Below are 25,864 nucleotides of genomic sequence, written 5' to 3' on the forward strand. Positions count from 1 at the left end.
ACACAATGTTAATTTATTACAAACTGCTTCTTTTGACAATATTGCGGTATTTACAAATACATAGACAGAATTATAACACAATAATACATACACGGAATATTACGCTAGTCAATTGTTCCAAGAGTTTGTATCACTCGAGTGGCTTGTGTGATGACGTATCACACGTGAGGCGGAGCCTCGAGTGTGATGCGAAATAGCACAAGCCACGAGAGTGATACAAACTCTTGGAACAATTGACTAGCGTAATATTCCTTTTATTATATACATCAACTAACGAAAACAGTTAACAAATGTATTTTTTACTTTAACAAAACTGACAAAACAATGACTAAAACGGTACGCCATAGTTTATTTAAGACGCGTATGAATACAGTTTATGTAAATTAACGTGTAAACATTCGAACCGGGAAAACACAGGTTTCCGACACGCTTACCTTATTGCCATCGTTAATCCAATTTTTATAACAATTAAGTTGACAACTTTAATCCGATGTTTATAACAAAAATGTTTAAACGAATCCACTTCCAATTCTATCTTTCATATCTTTATCGAAACTTAGTTTAAACCACACTTTTTTATTGTATTCCTATCGAAATATACATTTATGCATGATAAACACACACTCCAAAATACGTTTTTAACACATAGTTTACTGTTAAAAAAACACCACGTCCGACATGTCCTTACAGAGTTTAGATAAAACTATTGTGTTTTGTCACAAAAATGACGTCACACGATGTACTACGTAATATATTTCGTAATATAAAATATTTCTATTTTCGGTGCGTGTAATGTGACGTCATTAAATGGGTCGAAGTAGTCCGGCTAGTATGGTATTACGGAATTGGAAACAGCGAGTAGCGTAATACGGGATTTTTTATTTCAACGATTGATACAACCTGTGTTTTGTTAAAAGCATTAAACAGGTATATAATAAATGTCTGTATTCGATTCTCCCCTTGAATTAGACATACATTGTTAACATTGCAAAAAAAATTGAATCCCGTTTCACTTTCGGTTAGGATAGTTGTGTTCACACTGCAAATTTGATGAACTAATACTGGAATAAAAACCATTTGGACAATATGTAAACATGCACACAAAATGAATTCTTCAATTCTTACGTAATTATTTACAGATTTTTAAATATTTTTTTCATATTTTATTTATAAAGGTTATCAAAAAACAATATATATATATGCTATTGGACATAATAATAAAAAAAATGAGCAATACAACTTGTTTTGAGCTCAAAATAAAGTGTCTTCCAAGTCAATTGTGTTTTTAAACAATCAGTTTATTTACATTGCTGTTTACTCGCGAAAGAGAAAGTGAAAGTGACTCAGGTCACCAAAAATATAACGATGACTTTTAACGTTTTCCGGTATCACTGACAATAGGTCTCTTCTAAATGGTTAAAACGTTTGTAGTTATCTAATAAGTTACTTTCTGCTGGTAAAAAGTTGTTAAAATAGAATTAAAATAGAATTTTATTTCGGCTATTTTAGCATATGTCAACGCTCTAAGGCTACACATCACGTTAGTTGCAAAAATGTAAACATTTCTTCCAATCATGAAACGGGTTTATCTTCCATAATTCTTGACAACGTTGTACCTAAGCTGTGTTATTAGAAGTTTTTTATGCAAGAGTAACTGAAATCCGGTAAAAATTAGACCAGTTGATATGCATAATAGTTGGTTTTGTGACCTTTATAGAACCTTTAATAAAAATTTGGTGCTATTTTAACCCTCCCCCCCCCCTTTAAAATACAACGGATGACATGACACGGATCAAGCAATGGGGATGTGAAAACAATATGACTCTTCAATATACACAACATCTATCTTACGGTGGATTCCGTAAAAAGTCGATTTATCACGATTGTTGTTCGGCTTGTCGTAAAATGCCGAGTAGCAAAGATAAGGCTTTACAGACTGCGCATGCGCATGTCACTTGACTCGCCGAATAAAGCTAAGGTAAGTCAATTTCTACATATAAAACGTAAAATGGGTCCTAAATTGTTTTAATATTTTTTTGAAGACGGTCATAAGTGTAATCTTTTTAAATCACACTATTTCGCAAATAGTAAAATCGCCTAGTACTAGTTGTATACATGAACATCGCATTTCATACTGATACTAATCAATAGTAGTATTGTAAGTATACTTTTTTCCAAGCGAGAATTTTCCGTCTCTGTTACATAAAGCCAGTTGCTTATACAAAGATATTCAAGCATCTGTATCTTAAAACAACTAGTCAACTAGTAGTATGATATTAATGAAATAGACATGGGATTGATAAATTGTGTGCGATTAGTATTTACGAAATGCCTTGCTGGAATTCCCAGCTAATCTTTTATAAATCGGTTTTCCGTACGTGAGATATTTGCTGGAATTCTCAGCTTATCTTTTTTTTAAATCGGAAAAACCGAACGTGAGTCTCTATTATTGTATATATTTGAAAAACTAGGATTATGCGTATAGTTTGTAATCGAAACTCAGAGAACGCTGTTTTTTTCGCCAGGGTCCATGTCATACAAATTAAAATTGACCTTAATACATGAGGTCATTCAAATAACAATGACCTAACATATTTATATCAACATGAGAGTTATCAAGTGGCAAAAGTGCATATAAGAGGAAAACTGGTTGGTTCCTAGGGTTAAGTTGAGTTCCAAATAGCATTTTTAATAAAGTTCTTGAATCGTTAACCTATCATATATTTACAGTGCCACAGCCAGTAGTAGATTAATCTCATATTGACCGTTACAAGCAACGCAATAAGTCGCGATAACGCCAACACTTCCTGGTTGGAAAGACTAAGTGACTCGTAACAACACAATAACATACTCATAGTAAACAAGTCAAGAGAATGAGATTAGTAAGTTTGGGTAACGACAGAACGAGCCAATATGAACATACGATCTTCAACGAATAGGTTGAATACGCCGAAACGACGAATTTGTTATATCTCTCCAATAGTAACCTTAATTTTATCTTTACTGCAAGTTACTCAGTCGTTCCAACGATCAACCACGTCTTTCCCACAATATTGCAATGTCATTACCATGACTTCCTAAATCGTTTCTTTGAGTAAGTTATCTCTTTCGCACGAGTAACTTAGTCATGGGATCGAGTTATGACATACATAATACATTCAAATGTCACATTTGATCCACGGTAGGTTAACAAAGTGGTAAGAGGTTCGTCTGATTTAAAACGGATTTCACAACGCTATTTAGCGGTTAGGATTTATTCTTTTGTGTCCACTCAACATTAAATATGATGCTGAGAATGGACAAAAACTAGGTTAAACATCTACTCAATTAATTTTCATACGCTTGTATTAATTCCGGAATTTCAAAACGGTATTGTCCGAGTACGTTTAACGATACTAAAACACACGTGCCCATAAAGAGTTGGATAAGCAAAATAAATTGTTCCTAGACGAAAGAAATAAAGGAGGCACTAATCGATCGCTTATCTTTCAATTATTTGTGGTCGCATTTTGTTTGTCTTCTGTTGTATTGCATCAACATTAACATTAACATCAGCGCTTTCGTCTTAATATATGTATCCTTACCGAGTTTAAAACTGTGCCACATGCGGTCAAACTTGGCAGATTAAAATTGCATATTCGACAGTCAAAATATTTAGTTGAAAATGTAATATCGTTAGAAGACGGGTTAAAAAAGATATGGTTGGGTTGTCTATTGACTTTACATAAAATTTCATTATCAATATATAATTTCGAGATTTGTGTTTTGTTTTCCGTGAAAATAGATACATCCGGTCAGCGGTAATCGTTTGCCATGACAGAGTGTTACAATTCACCCGCCATACTTTTTTTTATATTATGCTTGATTTAAATTAACTTTGAACACATGTTAACCATCTTAAATCAACACGACGCGTGTAGCAACCGTCTCACAGCCTCAAGGTATAGGTCACGCTTAGAAGTCAAAGGTCAATTTAAAAAAATCCAGTATCAGCAATAGATTTGCCTTATATTGACGGATAGCCATCATCAATTGACACTTAAAGGTCAAATTTAAAAGCAAAAGTGGAATACGGGAGATTCTGTAATTTTTGGGCACATGCATTCTTCATCTTTAATTCAATAAAGGCGTGTGTGTATTACAGGCTATATCTTCTAAATCGCATGTTGTGCTCGAAACTAGTTTGATGTTGACTAGTTCAAACGAAAATTGCAGTGGCGGGTTTACCAGCAATTTAAATCGATACACATTGAATCGTGATTAAAAAGAAGTCTCTGTACAAAGTGCAAGACTTTATAGTTGTTATCAGGAGATAATGGATGGTGACGATGAAGAGCCAGAAGACTATGCACCCGACCCACGTGATTACTATTCGCATTTCTACCGTGAGAGCGAGAGACTTGAAACATTCCATGACTGGCCACCTTGGGCTCATGTAAATAAAAACGAATTGGCCAAAAATGGTTTTATGTACCTACATGTATCAGATCGCGTACAATGTGTGTTCTGTAGAGCGAGTTTAGGTAGCTTTAAAGCAGGTGATGTTGTGGCCAATGAACATAGGAAATATTGTCCAGAGTGTCCGTTTGCGTTCGGTTATGAGTGTGGAAATATACCAATACCATCTTCAAGTAGAGTTCAGCAAGCAACACAAAATGTTCAGTCGCTTATTGTAACAGACAGGGCAAGGCCTGCGGCGCCTGGACACTTTGCTTATCACTCCCCAAACAGAGCTGTCAATGAAATTGGTGTTCCACAATCACACAGCGAAACATCCATACTTTCAAGTGAGTCAATTCAAGAAGCTGCAGCTGTTATCACAGAGCCCAAGTACAGGGATTGGGCAGACGAACACACAAGGTTACGTTCTTACAGAGGATGGCCCGCACAGATGAGACAAACACCGAGAGACTTGGCAGCTGCTGGATTGTTGTACATGGGTAATTAACCTTGCAAATTTGGCCCTTCGTTAGATAATCGTTTTGCTCGTTATTTACCGTTTTCTTGAGAACCAGTTGCATTAAATTAAAATTATACAGCTTTTGATCTGTATAAACTATCCATTGTTTGTAAATACGTTTATATAAGAGCATGTATTGACGATTGATATTGTGACGAGATTAAATTGAAAGTTAATTGGGTGAGTAAGTAACTTAAAATAAGTTTCAAACAAAATTACACTCGTAAACAAAACGATATATTCAGATTTCCAGCAATTTTCACCTCCCCGTGCGGTCACGGATAAAACACTACATAAGAAGAAAAATCCTTCCAGACTTAATTGACTTCTTTTTTATTACGTTTTCTAATTTTAAGCTAATTTGTGTTATGTTCATTTACTATTGGGTTGTATTCATGAGTTTACGACAAAACTTAAATAGGTAAATTGTAAAGACATTCAACCGTAAGAATGCTTTTTCAAGACGATCATCTCGTGGTGTGTAATAACGGTGGTATACTCGGAACCAGTCATATCTCTGCTCGGAGGGTACGACATTTGATCAACATTTACAGGTCAGGGTGATCGTTGCAAATGCTACTGGTGTGGAGGAGAACTCCATGGATGGGAACCAGATGACGACCCCTGCGTGGAGCACGCAAAGTGGTTTCCACAGTGCGGCTTTGTGAGGCAACAGATGGGCGTTGCAGATGCAAGACTTTATAGTCGTTATCAGGAGATAATGGATGGTGACGATGAAGAGCCAGAAGACTATGCACCCGACCCGTGTGATTACTATTCGCATTTCTACCGTGAGAGCGAGAGACTTGAAACATTCCATGACTGGCCACCTTGGGCTCATGTAAATAAAAACGAATTGGCCAAAAATGGTTTTATGTACCTACATGTATCAGATCGCGTACAATGTGTGTTGTGTAGAGCGAGTTAAGGTAGCTTTAAAGCAGGTGATGTTGTGGCCAATGAACATAGGAAATATTGTCCAGAGTGTCCGTTTGCGTTCGGTTATGAGTGTGGAAATATACCAATACCATCTTCAAGTAGAGTTCAGCAAGCAACACAAAATGTTCAGTCGCTGATTGTAACAGACAGGGCAAGGCCTGCGGCGCCTGGACTCTTTGCTTATCACTCCCCAAACAGAGCTGTCAATGAAATTGGTGTTCCACAATCACACAGCGAAACATCCATACTTTCAAGTGAGTCAATTCAAGAAGCTGCAGCTGTTATCACAGAGCCCAAGTACAGGGATTGGGCAGACGAACACACAAGGTTACGTTCTTACAGAGGATGGCCCGCACAGATGAGACAAACACCGAGTGACTTGGCAGCTGCTGGATTGTTGTACATGGGTAATTAACCTTGCAAATTTGGCCCTTCGTTAGATAATCGTTTTGCTCGTTATTTACCGTTTTCTTGAGAACCAGTTGCATTAAATTAAAATTATACAGCTTTTGATCTGTATAAATTATCCATTGTTTGTAAATACGTTTATATAAGAGCATGTATTGACGATTGATATTGTGACGAGATTAAATTGAAAGTTAATTGGGTGAGTAAGCAACTTAAAATAAGTTTCAAACAAAATTACACTCGTAAACAAAACGATATATTCAGATTTCCAGCAATTTTCACCTCCCCGTGCGGTCACGGATAAAACACTACATAAGAAGCAATATCCTTCCAGACTTAATTGACTTCATTTTTATTACGTTTTCTAATTTTAAGCTAATTTGTGCTATGTTCATTTACTATTGGGTTGTATTCATGAGTTTACGGCAAAACTTAAATAGGTAAATTGTAAAGCCATTCAACCGTAAGAATGCTTTTTCAAGACGATCATCTCGTGGTGTGTAATAACGGTGGTATACTCGGAACCAGTCATATCTCTGTTCGGAGGGTACGACATTTGATCAACATTTACAGGTCAGGGTGATCGTTGCAAATGCTACTGGTGTGGAGGAGAACTCCATGGATGGGAACCAGATGACGACCCCTGGGTGGAGCACGCAAAGTGGTTTCCACAGTGCGGCTTTGTGAGGCAACAGATGGGCGTTGCATATGTAAGGATCATCAAAAATGGAGAGGTAATTGTAATACATGAAGTGTTCGTTTCAGTTCGCTTTCGTTTCTAGACGTTAATGGAAAAATATTTTTTTGTTTCTGCTTCCTTTTTTATAATAAAAAATGACTTTGAAAATATCTCTGTTGGATGTATTAAAATATACATATGCATACTGTTAATTAAGAATATATCCTAAACATAAAACTTTGTTATATGCACTTCAAAGGCTTTGATATTTGATTTGAATCAAATTAGTAAGTATTTTATCTTTGTAATACAACTTAAGGGTATTTATATTCATGTGTAATCTGTTGTTTTCCCAGAAGTACTCTAGCATAAGTCGTGCTCCCTAGTCCTTAAGCATCGGTTTATGAAAGTCTTGCTGCTTATGAACTAATGGCCGATAATTGATGTGGGCCATTGTGAGCAAAAAAGCAATATACCAATTTATATAATTTATTAAAAGAAAATGGCATTGATCTGTGTATTTCTTAAGTATTTATTAAAGTTTGAATGATTTGTGACATAGAGAGCAAACATTGAGTCTTCTAGTAACCAAGATTTCTTGAGACGTCCTCACGTCCTAGCTGCATTGAACGACTATGGATATACACAGGAGCAGGTCTTGGAGGCGTTTCACACATATGGTATACATACATCATTTTATGTTGGTTATATTTTTAGATACATGCATTGACAATCTTGGTTTGTGAATGATCATATAAGGGACACCGCGATTTGTATTTTAATGAGATAACACTTGTCGAATCAGGTGTTCTGAACCTAGTCAACACGCGAGATATCCGAAAATACGTTGAAGAGTTAACGAGCAAAAGGCAGGCAGCCCAAACGCAAGCAAGACTCGCCGAAAGCTTAGCCAGTACTAACCCAAGCCTATCGAGCCACTTGGTCAACCGGTCCGACAGCTCAGTGGCAATGACAGACCGTGGTCAGCTTAACTTACGGGTATTTATTTTAATGTGTTAACTGTTGTTTTGCCAGTACTTCTCCAGCATAAGTCGTGCTCAAACAAACTTTGCCCTAAGACATCGTTTAATGACAGTATTGCTGCTTATGTACTAATGGCGGATAATTGATGTGGGCCAATGTGAGCACTAAAATAATATACTGGTATTGATCTATATATTTCTGAAGTATTTATTAAAGTTTGGGTGATTTGTGAAATAGAGAGCAAACGTTGAGTCTTCTAGCAACCATGATTTCTTGAGACGGCCTCACGTTCTAGCTGCATTGAATGACTATGGATATACACACATTCATTGGGGTATGCAAGAACGTCTATAACATCTGATACCATTTATTTGATTTCAGAATATCGAATCGCCTTGTATCCAGGACTTCCTGAGACGCCCACACGTTCTGGTTGCTTTGAATGAAATTGGATATTCACGGGAGCAGGTCTTGGAGGCGCTATGCACGTTTGGTAGGTATTTTAAAAGTCAGAGGTGGTATGAATGCTAAACTGTCTCACTGATTAGTTACAAAAACAAACGTTTGTAGACTAAAACATATATGCAAGCCTAAACAATAGTCTAAACTTTGAATACATTTTGCAAACAGATGAAATGCATATTGCACTTTAATGAAAAGACATGTGTACAATTTGCCAAAATGACTTAAAAAAAAATAATTGTCTGTAAATCAGAAAAAAATGTATGCATTATATTTAAACAAGACACGTTAAACTCCTGAGTTAGAAAAAATGTGAACAAATATTAGTTCGCTTATGAATAATCAGCAATAGAAATCGAAACATCATAAAGCGTAACGCTTTTCATCGATAATTTAATCAAAGCGCTGTAGGCGCTGAAAGCCTGGGGCTAGGTTCAGTGTGACGTAAAATGCATTTAGGATGTTTTGTCCGAATTTCTCCCTTTGTCCGAATTTATACGGTTTGACCCTAGCGGTTGAGTGCAGAAGCTCAGAGACTGTAAGAAAAGACAATAGTTGTGTATATACTACAGTGCACTGGTTGTGGGAACGATAACATGTTGTTCAACTCAACAGATATGGTAGAGGTTCGTCTACATAGGCGGTGAAGATATACAACAACAACAACATGCCCGCAAAAAGCTGTTATTGTTGGCGTCAAATAAATCACTTTAAATAGCCTAAAATAGCTTTCTATTACATAATTAACAGATCAGGAAAATACTCATACTTCCTTTGTAATGTGTATACAAAAAGAAATCCACTTTAGCCCAAGTCTCACTTTTGCCGGTAGAGCCCCGGTCCATCCCGGTTTGCTAACGCCGGTCGAACGGCGTGGACCGGGATGATTCGTATACATTTTTTAACGCAGTTAAACTATTTCCCGGGTCCGCCCCGGTTGAAGCCGGTCAACAGCCCGGCAGAGTCCCGGTCAACCCAGACTGGCTACGGTTTATCTCGGTGAAGCCCCGGCAGAGCCCCGGTTGTCGCCGATAGTGCCCCGGTGAAAGCCGGCAGCGTCCCGGCATAGCCCCGGTTGTCGCCGTTAGTGCTCCGGTTGAGCCCCGGTGAAAGCCGGCAGCGTCCCGCCAGAGCCCCGGTATACCGTAACACCACCGGCACTCACCGTGTCTATATAAGCATCAGACCCCGTCAGAGCTACGGCAACGCCGCGGTTTCATCCCGGTCGTCGCCGGTAATGCCTCGGCGGAGCCCCGGTGAATGCCGGTTGCGTTCCGGCAGAGCGCCGGTTTTCGTATATACCGTAGCTATACCGGGACTCTAGCGGCATTCATCGGGGCGTTGCCGTAGCTCTGCCGGGGTCTGTATAGGCATTGATGGAGCAACGGTGCCGTCCCGGTTGTTCCCGGTGCCGCGCCGGTCGTTGCCGGTCCTTCCTGGTGACTCCCGGTTCATCCTGGAGGTATTAAACATTTTAATACTTTCCCGGTGGATCCCCGGTTTTCCCCGGCTCATCCCGGTCGTCCCCGATGGAGCCCCGGTTCATCCCGGTAGAGCCCCGGTTCATCCCGGTAGATCCCTGGTCACGCCAAGGGGCTCCGCCGGCATCATAGTGAGACTGGACCTTTACCCTGATTAAAAACATTGTACAGGTTGTGTTCGTTGTCTCACGTAGAACTTTTCGCGCTCGATTTGCGCGCTCGATCTGCACAGTGAATTATCATATCCGGTAACTTCGTATATTTCCAGAATGATCATGAATATTTGTTGTTGTTTTTTCATTTTTTTTCTTGAATGTCTCGTTAACGCAAAATAAAATAACAGTATCTTAAAATATGTTTATAAATACCAAATGTAATGTCTTCAAAAATGTATCAGAAAAAAATTCTTCGTACTGTCTCCGTAGACACTCGTATCTTTTCGGCCTAGACCGTCAAGTAAGGAACTTATTCTTGCATGAATATGCAAACAATAATAAAAACTATGTCGTAGCCAATGCTAAGCAATTTTGCTTCAATAATATTTTTTTACACGTTTTATGACACTGTCATGTTATATAGTGATGTTCTGTATTTACAAGGCGGTTATTGAGATCTGCGAAGAACTTGACTGCACATGAATTACCGCCAAGTGGTAAATCGGACTTTTGGGAATTCATTCATTCGTGGCTTTTGGCAGCCAGCCAATTCTGACTGTCTCAAAAATATGTATAATTGCTATGGCCTTAGGTCTACGCCCCAGGCCAAAAACAAATTGTATTACTAACATACCCTTTTCAAACGCGTTTTTAGTTGCATTCTGGGAGGTCCAGTGGGGGCTAATACGCATTTTCACGTTAAGGTCTCTTGTTCGAATCCAGATGAAAGCAAGCTACTTCATAAAATAATTCTCGAGAATTTCTTAAATGTACAATACTTTTAAGGCATTTAGCACATATCTTGGGTGACATATCTAATGACGGATAACTTAACATCATATTTTTAATAAATTAGTATAATAGTACTGTCCTTATTCGTACGACAAGATCACCATGAATACCATGCAGTGTGCAGAAAGTAAAGTAAACGTTGTTAAATGCATTTATTAAAGTCAATTTAAATGGGAAAATTAAATTTTAAATCAAATGAAAATTTGATCAAATTTTGACGGCCTTTAATGTTTTATAACAACAAAACTACAGTATTAAAATAGCTCGAAAATGATTGATTGTGAGACGGCCGGCGAAAGTATCTAATGCTTGAGCACTTTGTGCTAAGATATGCTAAAATGGTATTAAAAAAAGAAGGCTTCTTACATCTGCTGTAAAGATTTATTGATATCACCAAGATTTTTTTTTAATTGTATACACCTCTATTTGACTTGTTAAAGATGTTCAATAATAAACCTTCGCTTTGTGATAGAGGATACATAGAAAGTCGATCTCATACATTTTTTTTGTTTTATTCAAGGAAATTCTCAAATAATCAAACACTACACATATTTTAATTGTTTCAAAATTCAAGAATGATTCTTTTTCAGGGCCGATACTCACCAACAAAGTATTATACTGTAATGATATAATATAACACGTTCTTATTACATCCTTCATCGTGTAGAACAATTTATTGATAGTGTAAACAACATACGCAGCATGTATTTATTTATAATTGCATTATCTTTCTTGGATCTACGTGTGGTCTTAAATCTTATGTCTACGAATTGGTTGATGAATACGGGCCCACATATATACACTTTTACCGTCAACTGTCCATGCTTATGGTTGATATACATGTTAGCGGTCTCATCGGCGCTTTGCGACCTCGCACTATATTGTTAATTAACTCACATAATCTACGCTATTGGGAGAGCAGTCACTAAAAACCAGTTATAATTACAATCTTTTTATTCATGTTCTAATATACCATATTGCAGTAGCTTTATATGCTAATAGAATTCTATTATTCTATAAATTTTCAAAACTTAATTGTTTGTTAGTTTTTTATTATAGATTTTATTATTTTATTATAGATAATACGTTTGTTCCACACATTTAACTATTCAAATGAAAATCATCCGATTTATTCTAAAAATATTTTTCCAGAAGAGATTATTTTCCATTGTTGACCACATTGCACATCTTCCAAATTCCTCGGACACTCTCTTCTCTTAAAACCACGAGCGACTGGAGTGCACGATGCATTAATCTTACCATCTTGATATCAAGTGAATAGCAAAATAGACAATCGGGTATTTTTTTTAAAGATAAATGAGATTTGAAAACTTTTCTACGCCGTGACGAAAGCATACCTTGTTGATTTTCTGCATTTCAGTTACTCATTTCATTACTGTAAATGTTGGCAATAGGTCGTTTACTAATATTTGCATCCATTCGGTAATTTATGCAAAATAAACACTTCTTGTGAACACGCTTTGTAGAGCACATATATGCATCATTTACTAAATGTGTCCTCATATCCGCATATTAATATTTTAATTCGTTTTTCATGCTAGGATAAAATGTTTATAATATCGCAAGCCACTAGAGAGAGCCTTAAGTTGGGAAATAAAGATTACATGTCTGCAAGTGTTGAACTGTTTATAGCATGCCATTTATATAAAAGTAATGCTAGTATCATTTAATACAGTAAAGAACGTATGATATTACTAACGCATGCTCTTTATAATAATCTATCTGGTAACCGAAATTAAACAATTATTAGCAAGCACTCGATGAGGACCAATATGACAACATTTTTGTATCCCCTGTATAACTGCCTACCACAAGATTACGTAGATATTAAAAAAGCACTGCATCCGCACTGCAAATCTGTTTTTACGTTAAATACACGTTAAAGTGTCTTATTTATCTACTTTCACACACATGTACCTGATGTATCATTCCAACATGTGTACTCTATCAGTAAGGCGTTTTAAATAACTTTGCTTTTATTTTATGCATACAAAGGCGATTTTCAAACAATCTTATTTTATTATTTTATTTCAGCATGCAACCGTTGCTACATTTAACAATCAAGATTGAATGGTTATAATTGCATGAGACTAGTGCGCCTTTCATTTCAATCCTTTTATTTGTGTTTGATATTTCATACATGCACTATAAGTAAAGAAGTATTATGTACATATTTATGTAGAACAATAAAAATTAGTTACATTAATTTTATTGGATTCGCTATTTTTAACGACTAACGACTAAAGATATAAGTTCAGTATTTTCCTTTATATTCCAATCTGTATGATGTTTTATTTTGCTCTTATTTTGGTATTTTATTATGTAATAAGGTGCCCTGAAACTGTCGACCATTGAATATATCGTGACATACGTGGAGGATTTGAGGGAAAGAAGACAAGTTTGGTCAGTCCGTGGTCAGCCGATCATGCACCCCAGTGATCAGGTTTTTGGGTCAACTGTATCTGATGAAAGAAGACAAGTTTCGAACAGATAGAAACTAGTTATGTCACCATTCAAGATGTTATATAGTTGGAACAAACTACTTTGTGACATGTATTCAAAATCAAAAATGGTTTGGCTCTTGAAAATATTAGTGAATGTGTGTTCCCTTTGACACTCTTTATTCATACAAGACTAGGTCAAGTGAAAGTGGGTGCTATATTTTACCCAAAGTCTTTTGCAAACAAACGAAAGGATCGAACTTTGCAAGATATGCATGGACAAAGAAGTCTCTATCACATGTTTTCCTTGTTCTCACCTTGCAGCCTGCGCAGATTTGCACAGATTTTCCGAGTTTTCGTTGCCGAAAAAGGTGGTAAGTGTGTGCTGGCCTTTGTCGTATTATAAGTTGATCACACTCTTAATGAAGTCATGGGGTGGGGGGGGGGGTCAACGGAGAGAGATGGAATACAATCTTTACATAAACAATTAGGTTATATATGAAACATCTTACGAAGGTATTATATTGCCGGACGACATTTTTCTTTGATTTTAAGGAATTTTGTTCTGTAACAAAGTGTTTTAAAGGGTCATGTTAATTTTTGTTTTAAATTTTGAAGAATTATATTCCATGTTTCAACTAGAAAGAAAAAGTATGGGAACAAAACAACCTACACGTTCCAATCTGTTGAAACGTTGCAGCATTTATAACTTTTGCGGTTTCTATTAATTTACCAGATAAATTTGTCAGAAACGCTGTTTTTCTCATGAGTATACAATTGTTGTAAACCCATTGTAATTTGAATATGTATAATTGTTAAAGTGTAATGTATAAAACTATACTATCTACAAGAACCACACACTGGCCTTTAATTTATACTTAACATAATTCTATTTTTGATTATTCTGTGGCATTTTCATGTTAAGTGAGGTAAGATAGTATTTTTCTAAAGTAAATATGACACAAGCCATCTTTAATAAAACTACAACTAGTAGAGTAGTTTACTGTTGTTACAAAATAAGCATTAATGGCTTTAAGCGACTTTCTATTACAGATGTACATGCTAGCATTTTGTCAGGACTTCTCCTCTGATGGTAAAATTTATGCATTTATTTAGTAATACAAAGAAATGGTTGTCCTTGATGATGAAATTGTTAAGTATTTAAAATCACAGGATTGACAGTTTGCCAAGCGAATCGACTGAGAAAACTGATTTGCCAACCGATGGAAGAATTGATCCCACCAACTAGCAAAAGGAAATGCACGAAAAGGACAGCGATGAGGTCACGGCAGCAATACAAATTTGCATGAACAATGTGCAAGGACTAATAGGAAAACAATATAATAAACTGGACAGTGATGAATTAAAAACATTATTCAATGGTTTGATATGCCTTTGTGCACAGAAACCTGGTCTTATAACAATTTTAATTGTAATGTAGAAAACTTAATGTTTTAAGACTTTAATTTAGAAAGTTCAAACAGAAGCAGTGGAGAGGTAATGGTTTATGTAAGAAAAACGCGTAATAAATATGTTCATTTTGTTAAGAATTCAAGGAATTGTGTTATTTGGATAAAAATTGATAAAATGTACTTAAAAATGGAAAAGATGTATTATTATGTGTCGCTTACAACATTCCATATGGTAGTAGTCGGGAGTTTATGGTTGAAACTGGAATATTTGATTTAATACTAAACATGCGAAACTTTTATCCACAAGAAAGCATTTGAATTAATTCCATAATAATTAAGTTTGTATAAGTGGTGCAGGCGGGATACTTTGTCAAAAGCTTTAGAATTTTTTTTTAATGATAATGTCGGTTTGTTTACCTGGATAACTTGACTGTGTTGTGGAGGAATGATATAAGTGGTGTTTCGCAGGGACGGGAAGGTCTAAACCCGTGTTAGAGGTCAAATACAATATTATTTTTCTCCAGATGAGACACGATAGAGCTAGCAGTGATATGTTCAAGTATTTTACAGCAAGTGCATGTGAGTGATATTGGTCTGTAATTTATAGCATTATGCGTGTGTCCTTTTTTTATAGACTGGTCATACATTTGCATCTTTCCAATCAGGTGGATTTTTCCAAGAGACAGGGACCTTTTAAAGATTAGAGTCAGGATTGGGGATATTTCTGTACTGCATTTCTTTAGTACTCTACAGGGTATGTTATCTGAACTGAGGCTTTATTTCTTTTAAAGATTCGTAATTGTTTAGTTATTCCATTTTCTGTGATATTGATGTCCGGCATCGATGGATGAGGGCCGGGACCTTTGTTATGAAAAGCTTCAGATGGGATCGGCGTGAAGGTATCTTGGAATTGTCTGTTGAGGATATTAGCTTTATTTTGTGGTTTCGATTTGATGAGACCATTTTCCCTTACAGGAGGTATGCTCTGAATGTCAGTTTTAATGGGGAACATGTTACACAATTGCTTGATGATCATATCTGTGAGACTGAGTTATCTAATACAAAGGAGGATTTGGAAAAAAAAAATTGTGTAATATTATTGAAAGTATATGCTCATTACAATCCTTTGACAATAAGAACACATTCGTACATAACCAGATAGATTTATCATGATACATTCGTCCATCCAAACTTGTCCTGTTTCACCGGAGGGGACTTATGGTTTTCGCTCTGTGCGTCTGTCTGTCTGTCTGTCTGTCATAATTTTCTGGATATTGCGATTACTTTAAAAGTTCTTAATATTTTTTTCATAATATTTCATATTTGTGTAAAATTTTAGCAATAGTGATGTGTTAAAACATACAGTAAATGGTATTATTGAATCAGTAATTCTCAGAGTAACACATAATGCACTTTCCTGTGTCATATTTTTCACTTGAGAAAATCAATTTTCAATAACATTTGTTGGATAATTTCTACTTTTAAAATATTTAAATAAACTAGATAAAGACTGATTGAATACATCATCATCAGAAATAATACGTCTTTAACGCTTTGCCTGACTGTATGGAATACCTCGCTTACAGAACTTGGGATGAGATGACGTAAAAACTAAGTACAAATGCTTATTAGTGGGTTTACACAAAATATTTGTAACCACAGTGTCTAGTTTACTTTTTGATATAGATACATCAAGGAAAGATACACACTGTTGAAATATATTAGAGGTAAATTTTATGGTGGAATAGTTATTTAAGTATTAATAAAAGTGTTTAAATCTTCTCAAGAGCCATTCCATATCATAAAAATGTCATCCGAAAATCTAAGCCAAATATATGGTTTAATAGAGATGTTGTTAAAAAAATCTTCCTCAATTTCTTTTTGTAGATCTAAATGCAAAGTTGAGCAAAATAATCCATCGCAAGTGAGAGCCTTTTTAAATGCCAAGATATGCATTAAATAAATATTATATTTTTTGCCAGAATTTAAAGAACCAATGCACAGTTATCATAACCAATATGTGTCTTGCCTAAAGTTATGAAAAGCTCAACCAGTAAAAGATAGATAAATATTTCATATTACTTCTCACGTTGATCGCTTGTGGGTAAAGTACAAAATGCAATATAGCACACGTTTGCAAAAACAAAATTTTCGTTTCTTTATTATGTCGGTTATCTGTGCATTTATATATGAAACACAATTAAAACGTCAAATGAGTTAATAAAACAATTGTTTTCCGGTGATGGAAAACCCGGGTTTGACCGGTGGGGTTGTAACGAAAGGAGGCGATTATTTCGTTTCAACCGTTGGCGATCGACCAATTTTGGTCGAAGGATGCCCCTGGCGTAAAAATTTTCCCCGCCTTAAGAGATACTTAATTTCGATATATGTATCATCGAAAAGCTAAAATAATCTCTGAAACAGCAAGGCACAGATATTTGGTTCTTGGCACGTAAAGTCGTATGGTGGTACTTATTTTGTTTAAATTAAGATCATATGGTTAAAATTGGCCCTGCCCTCGGTGGTATTTTTCTCTGAATAAATAAAGTGAACAATTGAAATATCTCTAAAAATGCAAGGCAAATACATTGGTAATTGGCATGTAACGTTGTATGGCGGTCCACTACTTCGTTGGTTAAAGCCATGCCGTTAAGGTCAAAATTCGTTCGGCTCTTTGAACTTGTTTTTGTATAAGTATATATTTAAAAAATTGTCTTAGAAACCGACAAACAAAGATGTTATTATCTTTCACTTCTTATCGTATATCGGTTTTGTTGAGCATGGATTAAAAAATTACATGCAGTTATATACAAAAATTAATTAAATTAATTCGTCTCGGAAAACACAAACCCGATAGGTTTAATAGTATTAGTTATACTCTTCAGAAATTATTCAAATCATATCCCTGAATTCAAAACGGAGGACGCCAATGACGTCACATTATTTATTCAGTCCTATACAGTTAATAACCTCAAAAATATCGTCCTCCCTGAAATTGCAGGGTCAAACATGTCCTTGTGGTCATTCACACAGTTTGTTAAAAAACATGCCCCCTGGGGTTAACAGTGACCACAGACCACGGGTAGCATGTTAAAAACAGGGTCAATAGGTTTTATATTGTCTTGAAAATTAACCGTTTTTTTTAAATGGGTTTAAAGTTATCTTTGTTCAATGATATAGCCAACTTTCTTAAAATGATTATCTGGTATAAAAAGCAGATTGCTTTGATATTTGGTAAATGACATTGGATAGTATTCCTGTGCAAAGATCGTTTCAATCATCCCTCTTGGTTCGAAACTTACAACGTCACATGTCTAGACCCTCTTGTTATAATTTTGGCGAAACATCCTACGGTGATAATGATCTGTACAGACATGTTTATGGGTGAGTGGTAATTGTTATATTTTGAAGGCCATTGCAAACTGCATATCGTTGACCGTAGTATAATTTATATTGTTGTTATGCACTTTTACTCTTCCTAAGTAACGTCATCCAGATGGATAAGCTACAGATGCAGTTACAAGACGGAGAGCTGTAGGAGGTGTAGGAAGCGTTCAGTAAAAAGACGGACAGTAGCAAGCAGAGGCAATACCAACAGGACTGCACTGCACAAATGAGAGACAAGATGTTAAACCCCTGATCCATGCTGCAAATTCAATCAAAGAAATAGTAGGCCAAGGACCCTGCAATGATTTTTAGTTTTGGAAACAGCAGCAGCAAACAAACTTCCTCACCTTACAGCGGCGCTACAAACCATCAAGTGCTGCAGTACTGAACTCTAGCGAATGCTCACTGTGTAATACAAGGAAGTTATGAGGCAGGCAGAACGAAATGGCGAAGCTGACAGCCGAAGATGACTGAAAGGAGAACAGTTCGAGTTGAGGTGAAATGACCAACATTTGTAATTCCCTATTCAGAACTCGTCAGCCATAGGACAGCTAACTGTCCAGACAACAGGTGATCATCTTGCGACTGCAAAAGACAAACTCATATCATGCACAAGATACTTCACCTTGTTCCGTATTTAAAGCGTTCTTTTGGAGATGCCGTCCAGCTTAACGCATCCTCAAGGAATGAAAGGGCCACAAACCGCTGGGGGAACACGTAGGACCGGAGCGTGTGCCTTAGAGTTGAATGACCAATTGATGGCTCTCCGTGGACCATCTGATTCATTGATGCTTGCGTAGTCCACGTGTAGCGACATTCGAGAAGAAGATGGTGCTGATTATAAGATTATAATTATATTTAAAAAAAATATATATGTATACACTCAGATGTTGTCCACGGAAAAATAATCATTTTCACTAAAGCCTTATTGTCTTATTGGTTTAAAAATCACCTCTAAAAAATGTAAATCGGCGCTTACAAAATCTCGAAACAATCGAACATGTCCATAGAAACTCGATACAAAATATAATTAATCAATTTGAAAAATGACGTCACGTCCGGTTAACATCAACAACTTTTTAATTCTTTTAAAATAAAATGAATAATTCATATTTTCAAATGTAAAATACGCATTTTTTTGAATTCAGACGGGATAAAAATACAGTAAATTCACCAAATTATACATGTATTAATTTTTAATTGGACAACTACCTGGATTATATGCGCGAATGTGATTTATATTGGACTCTATGCTGGATTATAATGAAGCGCAACCTCAAAATCACAAAATAACAAAAGAAAACAAAGAAACAGCAACGAAAGTGATTCTAACGTGAGCAAAATACATCAAGAAAGGGACCCGACCGATACCGGTGATTTGGCATCTACAGGTACTATCTTTATACACAAGGATCCCGTGCTGCATACCTCGGCGTTATCGACAATAAATCTACAGAAGCGAGAATTGAATTGGTGGTCTGTGACCTAAAGAGGCATTGTTTATTTACATTTTTCAATTTTAATATATTTAAGACCTCTTTCAAAAGATAACCCAGCAGAAGATTATAAAGAACACTGTGAAATGTTATAGAAGCTGGTTTGTACTGTCAACGTTAAAGTGATATACTGAAGAAATAATTATTGTAATACATGAACAGTATCCGGATAGTGTTTTCTTCTGACAATCGTCTGATGTCGGTCAACCAAGTGTTTCACTTCTTTATATTTATGGTTTTTGAGTTGTAAGGCAACGACAAAACGCAATCATGAACACTGTGCTGATAGCTTTTATGTTTATATTATATTCATGTCGATTCATTGTTGAATACGATTCTTATGACTTTCAAGTGCACCAGTACCTGGCTGGTTATATTTCGGACTGTGTCAACATTCTACCTGTCAACTATGGACAACATCTGTATTTTAACACATTCATCAACTGTTCCGTGTCTAACAGAAAACAATCATCGTATGCAATAGAACGATGAGACAGTTTTTATCCTATATGTTTATTGCTGTGTGGGGATGTCCATCCATGGCCCGGCCCCACTGAAAATGATTCTACCACAAGCGGCTATGAAGTGTTTAATAAACGTGGACTTCATTTTCTTCACATAAATTCAAGAAGTCTACCACCAAAATTACATGAAATTGATTCTGTAACTCGACGTTCTAAGGCTGCATGTATTTGTGTCTCTGAAACCTGGCTAGATGACTCTGTTCCAGATTCGGAAGTAAATATCAAAAACTGCTCTATTCAGCGAAGGGATCGAGATAGACATGGCGGTGGTGTTTGTATATACGTCAGGAAGGACTTATCCTATCATATTCGTTCCGATTTAAATCGCGATGATCTTGAAGCTATATGGATTGACATTTTATTACCGAAATCTAAACCTATTTGTGGTGCTTTGTATAGACCTCCTTTACAACAGAACTTTTATACCAGTCTAGAATCTTTGTGCTCTTCATGCAATGATTTTTTAGAACATGAATCTATTTTACTGGGTGATTTTAACACTGATGTGTCCATGAACAAATGTAATACTCTTTTAAAGTGTTTCAAATCATTTATTAATATGTTTCATTACAAACAACTGATTTCAAAACCAACTAGAGCTTGTTCTACCATTGAAACCATAATTGATTTGATATTGGTTTCTTATATTGACAACATTACTCAGTCAGGTGTAATTCACACTTCCTTTAGTGATCATAGTTTAATATTTTGTACTAGGAAAGTTAGTAAAATTCCTATTAGTTCTCATAACAACGTTACTTTAAGATCTTTAAAAAATTATAATACAGAAGATTTTCAGGCAAGTCTTTTAGCCATTGACTGGACTCCTGTTCTGTTATGTGATAGTGTTAATGAAGCTTGGTGTATTTTTAAACATCTATTTTTATCTGTGATAGACAACATAGCTCTTGTAAAACAGACTAGAATTAAGCAGAGAACAAAACCTTGGATAGACTCAGACATTCTCAGTGTTATGAATTAAAGAGACAAGGCCTTTTACAATTATAAAAAGGATTTAAGTGAAGATAATTATAACATATTTAAGACTCTTAGAAATAAAGTTCAGTTACTTGTTCACAATGCTAAAAAAGATTATTTTAACAATGTATTTGATCAAAATAAAAATGATTCATCATCCTTATGGAAAACTCTTAAAAATCTTGGTTTGCCTTCCAAGAAAGTTTCAGCAACATCTGGCTCCAACATGTGTTTAAACATTGATAATAATATTTGTTTTGAACAGAAACTTATTGCTGAAACATTTAATGAGTTCTATACAACTATTGCATGTAAACTTGTTGCAAAATTACCTGAAAGTGTACATAAATTTGGTGTTAATTTTGTTAATTCTTTTTATTCAAATAATGGTGTTTATGCTAATAGTTATTCTTTTTCCATTGTAACTGAGAGTAAAGTTCTTAAATATTTAACTTCACTTGGTACAAAGAAAGCTACTGGCTTAGATGGCATACCTTCGCGTTTTGTCAAAGACGGGTCCTCTGTTATTGTTAGTCCCTTAACTCACATCATTAATTTGTCCGTCATACAAGGTCAAGTCCCCGATGATCTTAAGACGGCAAGAGTTGTTCCCCTCTATAAAAAGGATGACAAATTGTCTGTAGGTAATTACCGGCGTGTGTCCATTTTCAATGTTATTTCTAAAATCCTTGAAAAGGTAGTTTATGACCAGGTTGAATCTTATTTTAAAGATAATAAATTATTGTATACATTTCAGTCAGGTTTTAGAAGTGGCTTCTCCACGGATACTTGTTTAATTAACCTAAAAGATTTTATCAGGTATGAAAATGATAAAGGTAATATTGTTGGCATGGTTATGTTAGATTTACAGAAGACGTTTGATACAGTCGACCACTCAATTCTTCTCATGAAGCTTCGAGCATCCGGTCTTAGTGATGGCGTTGTAAACTGGTTCAAATCATACTTGTCGGATAAAAACCAGCTTGTTGATGTTTCCGGTACCTTTTCTTCTAAGGCCAGTATAACCTGTGATGTACCCCAAGGCTCAATCCTTGGACCCCTTCTTTTTCTAATTTACGTGAATGATATGTCAGCTGTGGTTAAAAATAAATTGTTATTATATGCTGCTGATTCTGGAATCCTTGTTTCTGGTTAAAGTGTACTTGATGTTGAAAAGGCACTAACAGATGATATGAACTTGGTTAGCCAATGGTTGATCTACAATAAGTTGTCATTGCACTTAGGTAAAACTGAGTCAATTGTGTTTGGGTCCAAGCAAAAACTTAGGTCACAATCTAGCATTTATTCATCTTGTAATGGTACATCCATTGCTTCTACATCATCCGTTAAGTATCTTGGAATTACCCTTGACCAAAATCTTTCTTTCTGCTAAATGGCTGAGTCTCTTTTGAAAAAGGCCAATTCTAGGTTAAAATTCCTTTATCGTAAGAAAGATTTCCTTACTTTGCATACGAAGAAACTTCTTGTAATGTCACTGATTCAGTGTCATTATGATTATGCTTGTTCTGTTTGGTATAATAGTATAACTCAGTCTTTAAGAAATAAGTTACAAACCTGTCAAAATAAGTTAATTAGGTTTGTTCTTGACCTTGATTCTAGAGTTCATATTTACCAATCTCACTTTAAGTCCCTCAACTGGTTACCAGTTTACATGAGAGTAAATCAAATAATGTTATGTCATGTCTTCAAAATAAGAAATGGCCTTTTTCCAGATTTCTTGAGTGAACACTTTGTTTCCCAAGATTCTATGCATAATTACAGCACTAGGCTTAGTAAAAAGGGTGGGTATTGTTTACCCAAGGTCAAATGTCATGGTTCCAAATCCTTTTCTTTTAACAGCATTAAACTCTGGAACTCTTTACCTGAGTCACTCACAGAGGTCAACAGGTTAGAAGGCTTTAAGGTTGTCATTAAAAGTCATTTAATGAATAATATTTAATTTTTTATATATGTGTATCTTTTCACTTTTAATAAGCAGATATTAACTTCGGCTTAGGTTTTTATTTTTAATAATCATTAGTTCATACTTCATAACATACATTTTAGCAATATATTTAATTTAGATAATTCATGATACCTCATATCATCAATTTACAACTGTCAAAATATCTATGTGTTGCAATAATTGATAACATTATCAATTGATCTTAGTTTCCAGCTCCTGTCATATTTTCTGAGCACTACTGTGATAATTAGTTTGATCTCTTTTGAACGGTGATATATATTTTTTATTTCATTAAATAATTATTTTACAATGAACATAGTTATGTTTAAGGTCAACATAGTTATGTTTAAGGTCTGCCTCTTTTGTCATGCCACCAATAATAAGGACCACAATGGAAATAAGGGCTTGCTCTTTTTTGTGTTATCCTTGGTTTGGTGAGCATGTCATAGTTTATTGTACATTATATAGTTTTTAATAATTGCTTATTATGTTATTCTATGTTATGTTGTGAACTGTGTATATGCTTCCTATGCCGAAATAAATCTATCTATCTATCTATTTGTTAACCTTACACAAATATCATAACAACAAATCTTCCGACCAAGTTTTATGAATATTTACTTTACATGTGACTTCTAGAGTGTGTTACATGTTTTACAATAGCCATATAAGGAAAACTGCCACATCCCCCTGTCGACCATGTTATTCAATGAACCTGAATTAGTAGCAAACTCAGCCGATATATCATTAAACAAATGTTCTGACCAACTGTCATGAAGATGTAACTACACATGCTATTTCTATAGTGTTAACAAGGTTTTTCTTTACCTCACATGACCCAGTTTCAAACTCGGCCAAGATATAATTTTGACAAATGTTCTGACCTAGATTCATGACGATCGGAAATAAATGTGGCCTGACGCCGCACAATGTACGACGGACAAAAGACGATCACCAAAGCTCACCATGAGCACGTTGTGATCAGGTGAGCTAACAAGTGATAATTTTTTAATTAAGTATAAAGCTGTAAATTTGTAAAACAAAACTGCGGAACCACAATATCAGTTGACTTTCCTTATGTTTTAATAGTAAAATATAACTTTTCCTTCAATTAAATGCACTCAGTACCTTTAAAACAGATTAGATGTTTAATATAATTAGAAGTTCAATAAAAAAATATCTTAACTTAACATAAACTGTTGAATGTTCAAAAGCTGCAATAAATAACTGAAATAATTGCGAGTTATCAACCAATAAACTTTACTTTACAATTTGCCAAAATGCGCGGTTGTGGTTCTGAATATTCGTATGAGCCATACATTTTTTAAATTTAATTTTATGTTTTCCTGGTATAAAAATCCACATTAAGTGATGAAATTGAAATAAATATAAGAATATATGAAGGAAACATTGCGACCTTTGCATTTTCTAGGGCTTTGAAATCATAGATTTTTTTTCTGAAGAATCGTCTTAGCTTATTTGTATCTATACCAAATCCAGATCATAGATTGTTAATACACAATTGTTATTGGATTATTTTCAAACTGTTTCAATTTGACTTGGTCTTTCATTTACAATAGACACAACTGTTTTTCTTGCCTATGGCACACATTCTCAGGATCCTTCATCAATATGTTTTTGTGCTTAAATGCTGCCCTTACTTGGCACTGACGCAAGGATCTATGTCAATACAAGTTTTGAAGACCGTCCTAAAATCTGTTCCCAATACCTTTTTTGCCAGCTTTTTATGATGACAACTGAATCTGGCAGTACAAAAGGCAAGACTTCATAGATCAAAGGAACTCAAAATCATGTAATTATGAAAATAATATTTCCCATGCTAAACAAATATTCACAGGGCTGTAAATCGTCAATCTCTACTGCTATTTGTGCCTATTACTGTTTTAAACTGCGTAAGTGCAGTGCTGATCTTGTAAAATCTGAAAGAATAACAAAATTATGTTTGTAGATGCATTGTGTGATTATCTGTCAGTGACCTAATTTGGGTGACATCAGAAAACAAATATCAGAACCCCTGAACCAATACTAACAATGCAACAACAAACGATCTAACTTTAAAGAATTATTTAATTCCAATAAAAACTATGTCAAAGATAATAGTGTACTATGTAATGTCGTGAACTATTGGCATGGAAACAGATACGGCATGAATTGAGCTGAAAACATGTTCACTCTCTTTGATTTACATTTTTGCATTAGCCCTCATCCGATCGATTAAATATTTTACATAAGATACTTAAACTGATGAAAGCTTTCTAAAGACCACTTATTTTATTAGTGCACTGCATATTTAACAAATAAGTTACTTTAAACAGAACATCACCGTTTGAAGTCTAATTGCAAAGTTGTCGTTTCTTTCTCTCGCATACATCTCTGCTCAAACCGTCAACCGTAACACATTCAACGTATATTAGATTTGAAATTTACATTTAAAGGCATCAAACAATGAAAAAAAAAGTAATTTATGATTCATCGGACAAAAATCTTGTTGTTCGCATGCATCTTTTTAGACCTATTTATTTACTAATATGGAATCATTCCGCTCAATTCGCTAATGTAAACAGATCTACAAATTCAGTGACACAAGTACATTGCGTCGACGGCAAACGTGAATTAACGGGGAGAGGATGATAGTTTTGTTGTATTTATCGAATAAATAAAGGGACCTAGTTGTAATTTTGCTAGTCATATACGGAGAGAGAATTGTTTTTCATTATATTACTTTGAATTCATGGTTAGAATGTGATATCAAATCTGA

At 35.3% G+C, this 25,864-nt stretch overlaps 1 pseudogene; it reads left to right on the top strand.

Annotated features, from left to right (window-relative positions):
* LOC127849577 (baculoviral IAP repeat-containing protein 3-like) overlaps positions 1-16,074 on the top strand; it is a 114,823-nt pseudogene extending 98,749 nt beyond the window's left edge.
* The last annotated feature ends 9,790 nt before the right edge of the window (positions 16,075-25,864 follow it).

This window comes from Dreissena polymorpha, chromosome 11, assembly GCF_020536995.1.
Source record: "Dreissena polymorpha isolate Duluth1 chromosome 11, UMN_Dpol_1.0, whole genome shotgun sequence".
Classification (NCBI taxonomy): Eukaryota; Metazoa; Mollusca; class Bivalvia; order Myida; family Dreissenidae; genus Dreissena; species Dreissena polymorpha.